General features: G+C 42.1%; 1 protein-coding gene across 3 annotated transcripts in view; it reads right to left on the reverse strand.

Annotated features, from left to right (window-relative positions):
• Window positions 1-12,628, reverse strand: part of LOC136435083 (metabotropic glutamate receptor 6-like) — a 68,913-nt gene extending 56,285 nt beyond the window's left edge. For all 3 annotated transcript variants that reach the window (XM_066428284.1, XM_066428283.1, XM_066428282.1), the window contains exon 1: window positions 12,163-12,628. The gene's annotated coding sequence lies outside the window, so the exon portion shown is untranslated. The remainder of the gene's footprint in view (window positions 1-12,162) is intronic.
• Between the last annotated feature and the right edge of the window lie 275 nt (window positions 12,629-12,903).

The following is a 12,903-nucleotide window of genomic DNA, read 5'->3' on the forward strand; positions in this document are numbered from 1 at the left end:
ATAAAGGGGAACCTGATGTGCATGATTATTGAGAAAATAGTATAATTCCATACCGGTAAAGGACGGCAATTTCATACTTGTGGCATTTGGAAGTAATGTGAATGTGAACATCGTTGAATATAAATTATGATAAGGAAGACCTCATTTTCATAAATGATGATAAAATGCTAGAATATCCTTCTTTGACTGTCATACTTTGGACAACTTGTTTTATTTAGGTAGAGAAGATGATCAACTTATACTTGCATATACAAATGAGGACCTTACTTGCATAATCAATGAGACACACTCATAATACGCCAGCCATAAAGGTTAGAATTATTTGGCGAAGGTATGAGGTCGCGGAACTCTAGTTATCTAATGTATTCCTACACATTATACCGTCTGTACGTAATTATGTAGTTAGAGGACATTTCATACCTATTCTTATTCTTAACAAATTTACGAGGACAGTTCAATAAAGCTTTTATGGTTTTCTCTTCAAAGTCTGAAATGAAGCTAAACCTGCTCCTGCAGTTCCAGAAAAGGCCGCTAGGGGGACTTACACCACTTACTATCAGGCCCAGAACCAAACAGCTATCCACCACTCAAAAATCACGACCATGGCATGTACAGAACACGAGATATCAAAACTGGAGTTCAGCTGCAGTACCATAACAAACAGCCTAAAATCTAATACTTTGCAGGGCTCATCAAGACCTACCCACATTCGAGACATCAAGACAATCCTTCCAGGCCTTCTCGGGTTATGCTGTTCCTTGCACCTTTACAACTACAACGAAAGCCTCGGTAGTCAATCACATATAAACTAATAAAGTAAAGGGATCAGCTTGATTCGCTTGACTCTCGAGGCAACCGTAGGAGGATATTACAAACCGTGCGGACAGCAAACTTTGGGTTGGAGTAGGACCATCATCCTCGCTGTTGAGCATTATAATGCAATAATGTCTCTTTTTTGACCTCCTTTCCACCACAGTCTGTGATCGCGCTGTGACCGCTGAGCGACCAACGATTTGACAGGTCGCTCAACGAATTTTATTACTAGAGAGTGATTATATTCTAATTATGAACGCAAGGGCCACACAGATCTCATTTTGGTCGCTGTACGGTCGCTCAATGATCGCCGTGTTGTGGAAACGGGGCCGAGGCCTTACTTCATCTTTCACAATCCCGTTGGCTTATTGTCTTTTACATATCTTTTACGAATCAGTACGTTTCCCCAACCCCCAGTAAATCTCAGCCATACACCTGATACCATATGGCATTTTCTGCTGCCTTTGCTCCCTCCACCGAAGTAAGACATCAGCATTTCACGCTCCTCAGCTGCCAACACCCAGAGTCTGAAGATGTTGAGGGAAATCTGGGAACTTTCCAACAATCGATATGTCAGACTCAGGCGACTGTGACTAGGATACAGAGTAGCGCTGCTGATAACTTCTGGTAACAAACAAATATTTCACTTTCTCAATTATCCGCCTGCCACCTTTGGTTTCTGAAGCGTGAGAATGCTTCATGAAATATTGACAGCTGCTCTGTCATCTATGAAAATATATATAATTCTATCATAATTGGATTTTCCCGTTCAATAGTAACCGTGTGTTGTTCTTGATGGGTGCGCCTTCTCTAATAATAGCCCCTCCAACACGTTGAGCACGTGCCAGGAAGTTAGACCGGGTGCAATGCATTGCATCACGTTCGGGCTCTAACTTGTCAGTGTGTGTAAGCTATACAAATTATACTGAGCCTTTGATTTATCGGTGGTGCACGCCGTAACGGAGGCATGGCAGATGAATATTGCTTCTGACGATGATGTAGCGTTAGGTTAGACACGAAGATATGAACTCATACTTCCCACTCTCCTTTGAAGAGGCCAGTTGATGATATTTCTTGACATAACACAATAAACTGTAGCTGACGTCATATCCATCATACACTTTAGTTCAAACGTTCTTAGAAATTTATTCAACGCCTGGAACTGTTATTAAATCAGAGATATGCGCATACAAGCATGTCTCCTTGCGTCAGCACAACTTTCCTACCTTTTTTCCATAAAGCTCCACAGCGAAATTTGCGGTACGACCACCAGTGATTGAGGCCCGGCTTTAGTGGTTTAGATTGCCGTTGGACGCCGTCCAATGGATATAGATGGTCTAACGTATTAACATTGAAGCTGTAGGTTAGGCCTGATTACTACCCGATCGCCTGTTGTAAAACATCGAACCCCTGACATAACCGGAAATGTAGATTGAAGACTCAAGAGCAAAAGACTTCAGGGGGTGATAACGACACATCTGATGAAAAAAAGGGAACAAACTATCGACATAATAGAACGTTCCTAACGTCCATCTCGTCATCCTAACGTTGGGATGTTCTCCTCTTATTGGAAAAAGATTGACTCATCCTTCAAGAAGTCCTCTGTAAAATCCAAGCACTGCGTCACTGTAAGAAAATTTGATAGAAGGTCTCTGGGGAAATTACTGTGCAAGCACTTGGGGAAACTCTGTTTGGTCAGTGGTTCCTAATCAGCCATCATATTGACTACAGGAGGACGAGACGCTGTGTGTGTCTAATATTTCATCTTGATAAAATGGCGGAAGACATCCAAAAGTCTACTGTGCACAATACATGTTATAGGATTGTGAACACATAATATCATGTTTGTAACCTGTGGCAAGTTCCACACACATATACGAGGGGAGTAGAAATTCAATGCAAGTGGTTTTGTAACAAACTCATTTTTTGTCATCGAATGAGTTGAAATTTTGCACGAAGGTGAAGGGACATATATTGAGACTCAATATCCCACTTTGTTGTTCAGATTTTTATTTGAACATTTTTTATTTGAACAACAAATTGATATATTTCAGTCTCAAGAAGATATGTTCCTTTACATTTGAGTTTTACATTTGAGTTTTACATTCAATGACAAATGAATTTGCTATAACTTTGCATTACTTTTTGACTCCCCTCGTATAAAGTTGTGAAGAGATGTCACACTCCTGTGATAGAGTGTTGCATTTGTATCAGGATGGAACCGTACAGGAAAGGATGTGAATCAAATAGAGATAACAGGAAGTGATGTGGGACTGCATGAGCGGTACGATATGATGTGCAGTAGTCTGAAACCATGTAATATAATGGGATGGGATGGGATGTGGAACTATGCGATAAGAAACGCTGACACTTAGACAATGTGATAAGAAAATATACCTGTACAGTGAATGATATGTAAATCGCAGATAAGGTCTCCTGCTTTTTCGTAACGGAACGAAAGGAACATGTACCATTTCTATCCTGAGCAGTTTTCAGTGAGTGAGTTTCTCAGCTCAGCAGTCTAAAGAGCGCTCAGTTCCATCTACAAACACAATTTTGTACCGCACGTCGACTGGTGATTCGATGCTGATGATGAAAAGACTATGTCTCCCCCCCCCTCTCTCTCTCTCTAGATCTCTCCCTAGATCTCTCTACATCTCTGTAGATCTCTCTCTCATTCTCTTTCTCTCTCTTCAGGGATTGATGAAAACCCTTCGGATACAGTTGAAGTATGCAGTCCTGTTACACTATCTGCTATTGCTAACATTAGCCTAGAAAGTTTTGATGTCCTTTTATATCATATGTTTGAACATCTGGCCTAGATACGTCTGGGAGATCTCAGTTCTTGTATGTTGGATGATTGCAGGTTCTCTACATCCAGCTAATGCAACCACATGCTGTCAATATGCCAAGGAAAGACAATGAATCTCAACCCCCTAGTTAGGAAGGAGATAAGCGACGGAATACTGAAATGAAATACACGTGATGCCACCGGCACCCTGTATACTACAGTATAACTCTGAACTGCAGTCAGAATTATAGATTCTACTCACCTCCTAACAAATAGCAGCGCTTTTCGCAGAGGGATTGATAATTAAATCTCCCTGTTACCTAGGGGGAGTGATAACTTGAGGGGAAATATGTCTCTACAAGAACCCAACGTTACCATCTCCGGCTATTCATGGCACCGGACCATCTTCTCGGCCATTCACCATAAATCTTAGGTCCAGAGCCGGTGGCTTTAAACCCTATTTCTGAGCCATGTATGAAGAGTCCTACTATGAGATGGTTACGGCCAGCCGCGGGCGTCCAAACGGCCACACCTCTGAGCTGACAGCCTCCCTTGGTTAATGCCCGAATAAATTGCTTGCTTTGCCATCTATTGTACTTAATAATGTAATCAGGAAAAACACACTCGGGAATTTCGCCGCAAATAGGTGATTCATCATGAGGAGAAAGCGGTAAATACGCCCCATCGCTGCGTCATTCACCCACAATTACGTGTGGTAAAATGTAGTCTCTGCACTAATTACCAGACATGGGGAGTCGCAAATTACATTCTGAAGTAATTAAACGATCGCACTCTACTAGAAAATGTCTTCCGGTGAAGAAAAATGAAGTGGTGGACTTTATCATGCAGGAAGGCCGGTAGGGGCTGGGAAAATAACGCTGCATACATCGTTTTATTCTGTGTCTCCTACCTATTTTTTCTCAAATGTGATAGTGTATATCGTCCCATTATTTCATCATGTAAAATCCCTGTTTTATTCACAGTTTACTATTCCCTAACTACAAGTCTTCCAGTTTCCTGCAGATAGGACGCACTGCCATAATGAAAAGATAGGAGCATTTCCGTGGACTATAAATCTGCCAGAAGAACAGTCTAGATCACAAGTCTACACTGCAGGGATGCCAGGCAATGTTTCCATACTCGGCATAAATGTGACGCTGTATTCAAAATCCATACTCTGTATATTTTACATATTTACACTACCCAGCACGCAAGTGATCAAATGTTAACAAATGTTTATGAATGCCGTGTGCAAAGGGGAAGAGGAACAGTGGAGTTCTTGGTTCTGATTATTATAACCTTGCCGCATATTATTATAGCATTGAAATTATTACACCTAATCTGATTTAAACCAGGTGGAGTTCATAATCAAATTAATTGATTCGTCACAATCAATATCTTATACCTCTTTGTTACAGAGTTCGTTCACCGGTTATTAGACTAGCACATGAAGTTATATTCCCAAAACGTCCTCACGTTTCTAAAAACAACTAAGTACTAATAACAGGGAATGCGTGTAAGGATCGCACTCTATGGACAGAGGCGTTAGTACCCTCCCACGTCATGGTCGACATCAGGTTTTTAATAAGCTATTTGGATGAGGATATAAAAACGATTTATGTCATGCCTTCTGAATTTTAGATACGTCTTGAGAGTATACTGTAGTTTGTACCACTTTGTCTTTGTCCAGTGGAAGGGACCCATGTTTCTTCTTTTATGCTAGCTATGTTCGCAGACGTCACAGAGAGTATACTGTAGTTTGTACCACTTTGTCTTTGTCCAGTGGAAGGGACCCATATTTCTTCTTTTATGCTAGCTATGTTCACAGACGTCGAACACATCAATATGGCTGTCACGATCAAAGACGTTTTCCTAAGCATTGATAGATGAATGACCGCTGGTAGTGTCGGTGTGGCGCCGTGTGCATGGCATCGTTGTGTGGACGTGTCCATCAGCTCTCAGCATCATACACGGAACCGTGCGCACACAGCTCAGACATCTGATACCCGGCACGTAGGATTAATGCTTCTGTTTTATTCATAACGTCATTGCGTTTCACTGGCCCTTTAATCATAGCTTAGAGTTTGGAAAGAGGCATGCTCTTGAGATATGCGCCTTGACTGATCGCTGAATCTGCAAGGAGATTGCTTTCGCAGACGGTCATTATGTACTGGATACGTAGGAGTTATTTCAGTAAAGAAGGGCCATCTTGAATATCAGCTAGTCGATCTCTCTTCAATATGCGGCAGCCCTGCAGCAACTAACAATGTAACACTTGTACAAAATTTTAGCTTGCAAAGAGCAGGGGTAGTGATGAGGTCTATATATGCCCATTCAAAGCAACGAAAAAGGTCATTCCCAAACTATTGGTTGTCTGAACTCTTCGGCCAAAGGCTTAGACTGCTGGCCCGTCGTCAAGCAATTATCGACGTTTTAGGGCGTTGATTGACCAGTTAAGTTTTTATGTGACTGACTGATGGCCTGAAGCGGATATTTCCTACCGTCAGCTTCAGACGCTTACTTCACTTGATCGTCTGCACTCTGTATGCAGCATTTTGGTCTTTGTGTTGCAATCGACATTGCGTAGTTCTTCCAAAGACCTGCTGAATCTGTTGTGTTTTGTTGCACTTTCTAGATTATTGAATTGTTGATTATTTGATATTTTCACTACTTCTTATTGGCAACACGTCTAGGTCAGACCATCCCAGAGTAAGCCGGTCCGTCTGACTGGATGATGGATGTGACTCAGTGTAAGATAACCGCTTAGAGAATTTCCTTTCGTGCGTACAGCTGAATACCGGTCATTTCCAACATTATCTGGCTGTAATTTTCCTCTTGGCATGAAACTAGATAGCCTTCTCCTCTGGCTGGATAGGACCATTATTTCATTACGTGCCGCCACAATGGAGGAGGTTTTCACGTTCAATGTCTCCATGAATTTGCCTGTCGTGAAGGTCAACATCATCGGTAGCACTCAAACGCCGGACATTATCTAGACCTCTATAATCAGCAAGGCTGTAAATTGCAGCCTGCAGACATCAAGAATGAAGCTTTAAGTGTCAATGAATGGCACTTGTGAAGATAACGCTCAGAGTGCCAACTGTAAATTACTGCGGATCTACTGTACCGCCGTATCGTACTGCTGATCAGGACTTTCCCTATCGATTTTCTCTCACAATTTAGTGCTGGTGGAGGTGCTGCAGCCGGGAAACCCTAACTCATACTCTCCTTCAACCATTAGTTTCCATTTTTCTGCCGACGTGAGTTAACTCGATCATGTGTCTTTGACAGTTTCAATTATCGATACGTAAAACGATGACAGATGGAAGTGAGTTACCCCGTAAGGGCATTTATTTTCATTGATGTAGGGCAAAAAGAAGTGACTGGGTCCCTGAAACGGCCTCCGGGTCTCAGAAACGTGCTCTGGAACTTACGAACTTAGGTTCAGACTTTGACATACAAGGGAATCCAAGAACGCGTCCCATTCTGAACACAAGCAGTTGCATTGTCCTTCACATATCTAGCAGAAAAACAGTCATGGTGTAAGTCATACGCATTAGAAAAAAGTAAGTCACATATCGATTTATCTTTTAGAAGTAAACTATTTTGGCATAGAGAATAAGGACTCATAAATAAAGTGTCTCTCTTCAAATTTCTCATATGCTGCAACGAAACCTAAATCACGGGGACGTTAATTTCCGGAAGCTTACGGCCTAATCAATAGATAAAGCTTCTGCAACGCTTTGTAATTTATAACTTTCAGCCGGCTTACATGGTTCAACTGTCGTATGCTCTTTCATTAATATTGCACAAAGCTTCGAACGGAACGGGAAACACGTAGCTAGCGTGCTTGGTTCAGTGGCTATCAACCCCGCTTCCAAACTAGGGGGTCGAGAGTTCGGCTAGCGGCTCACCAGATTGACACGCCACGCTACTGTTCATTGCACTAATGTCTAAAAGATACAAAAACATGGGATAGAAGAAGACACATGTGCACTGGGGTACCCGAGTAGACGACGCATGTGCATTGTGATAGAAGACACATGTGCACTGGGATAGAAGACACCTGTGCACTGGGATAGAAGGCTTGTAACGGTAAGCTAGATAAAGATACTTAACCTTTTCTATCCTTCTCATATAAAGCAACCGAGTGATTCATCCATGTCCATTATCAATTTCTTTATCATCACATCCTCATCTGTAGACGTAAAGTTGGATCCGTGGCTGTACTTTTCTGTCCAATCGTATGTTTTTAGTATGCATTCTGATTAAAAATCAATAAACATTTTAATAAAAAACACGACTGAACGCAACTTTAAGAAATGATGCTACGAATTGGCTTGGGGACTAAAACCTAGGGAATAGATTTGACCCTTCACAGGCAATCAAGGTTTACAATACATGAGGACATCCCCTAAGTAGCTACGCATAAGTTGATTGCTCCTCAGAGTTAAATCTTCATTTATTATAGATGAACGGTGTAACCCTGAAAATATTAATCAAACTCTGACGTCTGGGGCATTTTCGGTAGAAACTATCATAGTTTTAATCCGACTATCAAAATTATCAGTATGTTCATTATTCTTTGAAAAATGTTTTCTATGATATTGGTTTGTCATGTTTTATGATCAAATACTATGAAAATGATTTGCCACGCTGTTTTTCTTTTACATTAATTGCACTGGTTCCACTCAGCATTTTGTACCAAGTTGAACTGGACTAAGTACATGTGAATTCACCAGATTCTATCGTGAGGTTGTGGAGCGTCTGTTTGTGCACTTGTTATTGCTGTATGTTGTTGGTGTTGTGTTTTGTTATGTAGTGAAATTGATCCAAAATACTGAAAACCTGCTATAGTATAGCTTCCAGGCTAAAGACGAGCAGGCGAAGAACCCACGCTCCTTTATATGATCCAACCGGATTGATCTCCAACAGGATCTGACGAGGTAACTCAATATTGCCTCAGCACATCTTACGAGGGGCTGGTCATCTATCCTGACTACAGGTAGAAAATTGAGTCCGGGTGAGCTCGGGTCCCATATCGATTTGTTTCGCGTCTTACCGAGAGTGTCTCGCTCCGGCTCGGGTCAAACAACGAGTCTGCCCTATGTCTCCCGCCTCAGCTGAGCTCGTGCTGGTTAGGTTATTTCAGCTTTAATAGTAGTATGTTTGAACATACAGGCCAGGTAGTGAAGAAGGAACTTTGCTAAATTTCACAACATCTTGCAACTGGAGGCTGTATCATTGGGTAAAAGGAGCAGCACTTGTGTCAAAGTTTCACGTTCCAGTTATGTACATGTCTTTGGCCACAGAGAATGCGTTGTGCTTCCTTCATAGCTGTGTAGCATTAACGTAAATCTGCAACGATCATAATACGTGGTTCAAGATGGCCTTGAACGTTTGCTTTGGTGATAATAAATATTGTACTCAACATATGATGACAAAATTCTGAGCGGGCACGAACATGTTTATATATATATATATATATATATGTATATATATATATATATATATATATATATATATATATATATATATATATATATATATATATATATATATATATGTATATATATATATATATATATATATATATATATATATATATATATATATATATATATATATATATATACTATTCAACAGTTACATACTGTTATTGACGACAGATGCGCATGCGTTAATGTTTCAAAAAGCAACCTCATAAATTTCTTCTTATTTGTTTGCCAGTTTGAAAACGTAAAGAAATTTATTATCGGTGAGGCAAATTTTCCTATTCATGGTAGATACCATTATTGGCACAAGAAATTTCTTTCTATTACTTTTATCACTCTTTTCATGACCCTCACGGGTGTGACGTCCCAAAATGCATCCCTTGTATGGCCCCCTAAGGCACTGTGGAGACCTTTACGAGTGACGGGTTTCTTATGACTAATACACTTTGATCGATCGAAATGGGATAGTTATTTTTGTCTTCTGTGGTTTTGGATGGATAAAGCAGTGATCGCATGGATGTTGTTCAACAAGGTGTGCCGGGCAGAGTTAGGTGCCTCTGGTGACAGTGGGACCTTAACTATACAGAAACGTTAAAAGGACTATGCTGAATTCTGCCAACTGTATTTCACAAATGATAGACACCCAAGTATCATTGTTTCCATTTTTTGATTGTAAAGAAGTTGCATTATGCCTGTGCATTTGCGTTTCCTGATAGACAATTCTTGGATGCACCATTACATAAGTGTACTGCATTACATTTCTGTTACGCTTTGACCTTGAATGTATCAAGATAACGTTGCGTTACGTTTCCAAAATAGCACAGCCAGCCCCATAAAACCTGTATCAAGGGCGAGGTATCGGCATATTCTGGAATAAGTATTTCTTTCGTCAAAGAACCACGAGTACACATCGCTGTAATCCCTGATAACCTTCGCTGTTCCACGTGAATAATTCATGACTGTCAATAAAGAATCATTGCAGAAGTACAGCCGGACAAGTACCATCGTGTAGGAACATGCAATCCGCGAAAGTGCTAGTAAGCCTCGCTGTTTCCTCATCTCACATGCACAGCATCTTCTGTCAGGTCATATGAGGTCAAGTGCGACTGACCTTCCAGAATTAAGACTGCCCTTGACCTTGACTGTATGTTATCTGGTCAATTCTATCTCCGTTGAGATTATGTGACATACCTATCCCCATGTTCTGCACTTACCACAAACCATAATTGACTTGCGTGTCCATCATTATTCTAACCATGGCTTCCCTTCAAGCTCTTATTGCACAAAACCTAGTGAAAACACCGGGGCGGCCCTGGCCAGGCCCTGTTCAGTATCAAACTATAGACGTGCAATGAATTGGGAAAAAGACCTACCGCTCATCATCCAGGCGTATCGATGATTTGATTAGCTGCAGGGATACTAAATGAATGTAAACCGGGGGGTTTTCGTGTGTCCGTAGTAGTTGTGGGGCGGTTTTCCCCTTAAGGTGTCCTTGTGCTGACACTTTTGTATTGGCTTTTACCGTGGATTGTCTGGCCAGGCCGCCATGGCGTGACGGAGACATAACCTCGATTCCCCTTTATTCTTACGGAACGTTTCTCGGAGAGACAGTCTGGCGACAAACAATACACACACTTAAGTGCATTCTCGATTTTTCAATGAGGGGCGTAGTCTCAGAATTAGCGAGGGGTTTCAAAGTGCCTGATAACATTTGTTCTGGACTACCGCAAAAGCTATTGGCATGTTTGGGCGGAAACGGGGCTCACTCAAGCAGATGAAACTAGAATATTATATTAATGTATCATGATAAGGGTTCTTTCTGAGGATGAATAGTTAAATCCTTCTCATCCTACCTAAGCTGCGTTTTTCAAAATACCTCTTTCCTGGTTCCACAGTGCGATGGATATTTGTATGGCCCACAAGTTGTCTTCCAATCCGAGAAAATCGGGAAACCACAGGGCGCTTGCCGTTTTTATAGGCCGTGTAGATCTGGTATACCGCATACATCGTGTTGTGTTTACGGTATGTTTGTGCTAGACCCCCCTCCCTTCCCCAACCATCACCACATAATCGCACGGTGAACGGCTGCACCAGTAACGCTATTACAAACTGTTATGAGCCAGCGCCTGATGTTCAACGTGAACTGACTGTATATCAATCTGACATGCTTCGCGTTAGATAACCCCGAGGAAATCCCTGTAAGCTACACGGTAGTACACTTACTTCTACTTTGCCTTAGCTGACGAGAATCCACCCCGAAAATCCACCCCGTAGGACCTTACTTGACGGAACCCCTTCTATATATCTATGTATCAAAGGCTAATTTGCAGTTGCAGTTTGTCCCATGGCCCAATAGCTGCTTTGGACTTGACAATTCGTCATTGTTTTTCTTTTGAACTGCAGTTCTTTTGTAAATCCACGAACGCTGTGTTTTTATACGATAAACATTTGCACTAAGGAAAGCCAATTGCGTGACCAACCGCCTTTGTTGCGCCTTATCAGATTGACGTACACATACTTGGAAATTCCATCATATTTATCATGCTGCTGCTCTAGATAAACAGAAACATCTGATAGTGGACTTCATTACCGAGTACAAAGAGAGACTGTCATCAAATGAAGTCGAAAATATTTTGAAATGCATTGAGAGTTCGGTGGACGCCTGAACGTTTACCGAACTCAAATTGCATTCTGTGATTTATGGCAATGGAAGTGGAATCCGATCAGCAACAAACACACGGGAGTTATAAATTAGCTTTCAAAAAGCCATCAGAATAAAAACGTTCTGGCCATCAAAAGTGTAGCTATGACATTTCTAAGCAGCATTGCATATTTTCTCACTGCTTGTAAGGATAGTCATGGTAGAGCCACGGACAGCAATCCCGACGTTGGATGCATTAAATATGCTGCAATGTGGATCACATTTTGGCTACATTCTATCCCTACCATTCAGCTACCTGATTTAGTCTATAAGTACTGTGAATAATTGCAAGCGACGTGTGAGGTAAATTCTCACCGACAGAATCTAAAACGGGCAAAGAAAATGTTGCACCACGTACTCACCCTCAGCCTCCGATTCTGCCGTTACCATCCCCTGGATACTACAGCCCGTACGGCAGCCGTGACCGGCACACAAAAGTTGACGAATCCTGCATTCCAGATGGCTTGTTTGCGGCTGAAAGGACCCAGAAGCGCGCCCGTCGAGTCGTCCCAGAGGCTTGTCAATCACAACTGAGGCAACTAGCCTGGGTTGGTTTCCCTCTGTGAGAGCTTTACGTACCTTCGCGGCAGCCAGGCTTTCCTTCCTGCGGCACCGGAAATCTGGCGGCTTGCTTGCCGAGTAACATGTATTGCAGCTGACTAAATTTCACGCTCCGATAGCAAGCGTTAGTCTAACAGGCACCAGCTAGATATCGATCGGACTGTGCATCACTGCGAGCGCTCGGCTGTGGGATCCCGTCTCTCTCAGTCTCTCTCTCTCTTCTCGTGTTCTGATCACGCGACGTTTACGTAGAGCATCCGGAGCTACTTTGTCGCCCTTGCCCTGACCGCAAGCACGGTGGGACGTGCCTCCCTCGCGTCTGATTTAAGGACGCCAGGTGGGCTTCCACAGCACCTTTATACTCTGTACTTCTAGCGCAGGCACGACGAGAAGCACTGTGGCCAGTGACGCAAGGATTATCACCCTTAGATTACACCCATGAGAGTTGGACTTTGGCCATTGATTCCTCAAGAACAGTTTATCGACATTAAAAGGGCCGGCGGGGAGGCCGTTGGTGATTGTCAACTCCGCCATTAATAAAC

This window comes from Branchiostoma lanceolatum, chromosome 5 (assembly GCF_035083965.1).
Source record: "Branchiostoma lanceolatum isolate klBraLanc5 chromosome 5, klBraLanc5.hap2, whole genome shotgun sequence".
Taxonomy (NCBI): domain Eukaryota; kingdom Metazoa; phylum Chordata; class Leptocardii; order Amphioxiformes; family Branchiostomatidae; genus Branchiostoma; species Branchiostoma lanceolatum.